The sequence below is a fragment of the Ipomoea triloba genome, chromosome 1, assembly GCF_003576645.1.
Source record: "Ipomoea triloba cultivar NCNSP0323 chromosome 1, ASM357664v1".
Classification (NCBI taxonomy): Eukaryota; Viridiplantae; Streptophyta; class Magnoliopsida; order Solanales; family Convolvulaceae; genus Ipomoea; species Ipomoea triloba.
Window position 1 is genome coordinate 1,065,360 of NC_044916.1, and position 4,821 is coordinate 1,070,180.

The following is a 4,821-nucleotide window of genomic DNA, read 5'->3' on the forward strand; positions in this document are numbered from 1 at the left end:
ATTTTCTCAAAAGATTAGTTAAGAGTAAAACTCATCCCTACAACAATGCAGTCCAAGTACTGACTTTAGGGATACCTTTTATTTAGTACTTGCAGCCGATTAATGAAGTACTCATCAACATTGAACTCAAGACCTAACGTTATAACTTAGGCGTGAGTTGTGTTTTCCTTCACCTCTCGACTAGACGCGGGTTTTTAAACCTATCCCTTCCGATGTTTTCAACACCATGTCCCTTGCCAAGGCTTTAGTAAACGGATCCGCTAAATTAAACCGGGACCTTACAAAGTCAAGTGCTACAACACCATAAATTAGGAGCTCCCGCACACAGCTATGTCTCATGCCTATGTGCCTTGACTTGCCATTATAAACATTGTTATATGCTTTGGCCAGTGTAGTAGCGCTGTCACAATGTACTAAAATTGGTGACATCGGTTTCGGCCAAATTGGAATTTCCATAATTAAATTCCTTAGCCACTCAGCTTCTTTGCATGCAGAAGCTAATGCAATAAATTCAGATGCCATAGTTGAATCAGAAATACAACTTTGCTTTTTAGAAGCCCAGGAAATTGCACCTCCTCCAAGCAGAAATACCCATCCACTAGTTGAGGAATAATCTTCCTGATTTGATATCCAACTAGCATCAGAATATCCTTCTAGGATGGAAATATCTTTTGAATATACCAAACCATAATTAATGGTTTTATTCAAATATTTCAATATTCTTTTTAATGCTATCCAATGCATTGCACTAGGATTACTAGTGTATCTACTCATCTTACCTACTGCAAATGCAATATCGGGACGAGTACTTGTCATTGCATACATTAGACATCCTATCACTTTAGAATACTCCAACTGAGAAACCAGATCACCTTCATTTGGAATTAATTTCAATGAAGGATCCATAGGAGTAGAAACTGGAGAACCAGTCAAGTGACTAAATCTTTTTAACACTTTCTCAATATAATGAGATTGTGTTAATCTAACACCATCCTGTACTTTAGTTATTTTTATTCCAAGAATAACTTCTGCTTCACCCAAATCTTTCATGGAGAAATTGGAACTAAGAAACTCTTTAGTTTCCTTAACCTTTTCCAGACTAGTTCCAAAAATTAACATGTCATCTACATACAAGCAAATAATGACCCCTTGTCTTTGGTCATTAAATTTACTGTAGATGCATTTATCAGACTGATTTATTTTGTACCCATTAGCCAGCACCACTTGATCAAACCGATCATGCCATTGCTTAGGGGCCTGTTTTAAGCCATAAAGTGACTTAATTAATTTGCAAACTTTATGCTCTTGTCCTGCAACCACGAAACCTTCCGGTTGCTTCATGTAAACTTCCTCCTCTAATTCACCATTTAAGAATGCAGTCTTCACATCCATTTGATGAATTACTAGATTGTGTATAGCCGAAATGGCAATTAACAATCTAATAGTAGCAATCCTTGCTACTGGCGCATAAGTGTCAAAGAAGTCAACTCCTTCTTTTTGTTTAAAGCCTTGAGCGACAAGCCTGGCCTTAAATTTGTCGATTGAACCATCAACTTTCATTTTCTTTTTGAAAATCCACTTGCACCCTATGGGTTTACAACCATTTGGTGGATCAGTTAAAATCCACGTATTATTTCCCATTATGGAATCCATCTCATCATTAATCGCTTCTTTCCAGAAAGCAACGTCATGAGAAGTTACAGCTTCCTCAAAAGTCTTAGGATCATCTTCTATATTGAAATATAGATTTTTAGTCTGTGTGGACTCCCTTGATCCTTCAATTAAATACATTTGGAAATCTGGACCAAATGTTTTTATCTTTCGTGCTCTTTTACTTTTTCTAAGTTCTGGTTCCTTTGACACTGCATGATCATGAATTTGATCATCAACTTTGAACCCACTAGAACTAGGAATTAAATCCTGAGTTCTATTTATTGATGAGAATCTATTTTCATCAAAAATAGCATCCCGGGACTCTATTACGGTATGAACCGAAACAAAGTCATTTGGTTCTATAACATAGAACCGGTATGCTTTACTGTGTACTGCATATCCTATAAAAATAGAATCAATGCCTTTTTCTCCCAGAGCCTTTCGTTTAGGATCGGGCAGCCGTACCACGGCCCTACATCCCCATATTTTCAAATAATTTAAATGGGGTTTTCTGTTGTGCCAAAGTTCATAGGGTGTCACCCTATTTCTTTTATTTGGAACTCTATTGAGTACATAACATGCAGTCAACATGGCTTCTCCCCAGAAACCTTCACTCAGACCGGAAACTGATAACATGCAGTTTACCATTTCCTTGAGAGCTCTATTTTTCCTTTCTGCTACACCATTTTGTTGTGGTGTGTAGGGTGCTGTGGTCTCATGAATGATACCCACAGATTGGAAAAACGTCGGGTCATAATACTCACCACCCCTGTCAGTACGTAAAATTTTTACTAACTGACTAGTTTGCAATTCCACCTCCAATTTAAATATTTTAAATTTTTCTAAGGCTTCATCCTTAGAGTGCAGGAGGTACACATAGCAGTATCTTGAATAGTCATCAATAAAGGTGACAACATATTTTTTATTTCCCAGTGAAGGGGTGCTATGAAAATCACACAAGTCACTGTGCACCAATTCAAGTAAAATTGAATTCCTAGTTATACTAGGAAAGGAATTCCTAGTTATTTTATTTAACATGCATGCAGTGCATGGTTCTTTGTTTAATTCCAATGATGGAATTAATCCATCTTTTGCCATGTCAAATAAACGTACATAATTTACGTGACATAACCGTGAATGCCATAAAGATGATGAACCCACTGTGTAAACACAACCATCAACTTTACTAATATTCAACTTAAACATATTACAACAAAGAAATCCTTGGCCTACAAACGTACCGGCCTTGGACAAAATAAAACGATCTGCTTCAAATACAAGTTTAAAACCACACTTGTTTAATACAATGCCAGAAACTAAATTTTTCCTAACATCTGGGGCATGATACACATCTGTGAGCGTCAATTTCTTTCCAGAAGTAAGCAACAACTCAACTTGTCCAATCCCTTTCACCTTCACCATGGAATCATTTCCCATGTACAGGCTTGGACCATTTTCCAGACTCTTATAAACCTTATAAAGATTTATATCTTTGCAGACATGTCTGGTTGCCCCAGTGTCAATCCACCACGAGTCATCAGTCTGCATGACACAAATTTCAGATATCATAGCAATGAAATTTTCAATACTATCAGAAACAAGATTAATAAATTTACCTTGTTTCCACTGGCCACTTACTTGGCCATGATCACCAGAAGATTTACCTTCCATTTGTGCCTTTCTTTTCTTCCAAACTTCACAGTCTTTTTTAAAGTGTGGACCGTTGCACACCCAGCATTTCACATATGCCTTCCCTTTTCCTTTTCCATTCTTCTTGAACTTAGAAGATTTGGTAACCTTTCCCGGTTTTCCTTTCCCTTTGCGGTTCCCATTTGGTTTGCCTTCATCAACAAGGTTGACGGTAGAACCCGAGGCCCTGGTGTCCCTTGCACCGCCCTTGTTCTTACTTTCCTTCTGTCTGATCCCTTCCTCAACATACAGGTGGGCACCAAGTTGCTCCATGGTAATTTCTTCCTTCCTTTGCATCAAGGAACGATGTACCTTTTTCCATGAAGGTGGCAACTTGTCTATGATACTGGCAATGGCAATGGAGTCATCCATATTCATGCCATGTTGCCTTATCTGTCCAAGGATCCTGACAATCTCATGGAATTGTTCCATGACAGAACGATTGTCCACCATTTTGAATTCATTGAATTCACTTACCAGGAATTTCTTGCTAGAGGCATCCTCAGATATATATTTTGCCTCAAGCACATCCCACAGGTCCTTAGAGGATTCCTCATATTGATAAATATCAAAGAGGGTGTCAGACATACCGTTCAGAATATGGCCACGGCAGGCGAGATCATCATTTTCCCACTTGAGCCGGCGACGGGTTGCTTCAAGCGTCTCATCCTCTTGCTCCACTGGCTTCGGGGTGCTCAGAACATATGCCACGTTCAGGGCCGCAAGGAGGAACTTCATCTTCTTTTGCCATCTACGGAAGCCCACGCCTTCAAAGTGCTCCAACTTTGGGATGTTGACAGCAAAGTCAAGGAACCCAGAATTCATCATTCCTCAGAAATGGAATTAAAAGCTTATAGATTGTTGGAAAAGTTCGGATAAGAGGAGAAAAAAAGGAGAGGAAATGAGATCTTCAGGCGTGATATCACTTTCCTATAAGCTTTTAATCTTTCCTCTTCAAGAGCAACGAGGTAACAAGATTAAATCTTATGGGATACAAGAAGATGAAAACAAAGTTCTTAGGTTGCTTGATAAGAACTTACTGAGAGTTATTGAACTGTGATATATCAAGATATCATGCAAAATAAAATTGCGTTCCCCTTTTTTGATCAGATGACACTCCTAGAATTTATAGAGATAAATTCTAACTGTTAGGAGCAGTTACTGGAAGTTTATACAAGTTTAAAAACTGACTTCCAAAGATATATATATATATATGAAATATATTCTTTTGGATTTCACCATTCTGGTTCAGACAGTTACGTACACACATGTGGAATATAATTTTAAATTATATTCACATGTTAATATCTCCAAACTGATTTTGGATAAGTATACGTAGGATAAACTTAGAGTGCATGTAATATATAATTCAAACAATTATATAAACACTTTAATATTTCAAAGTGAAAAACACATGCAGACTAGTAAACTCACTGCCTCATTCGAGAGGTAAAAGTCTCTCACGCAACACATTTCAAA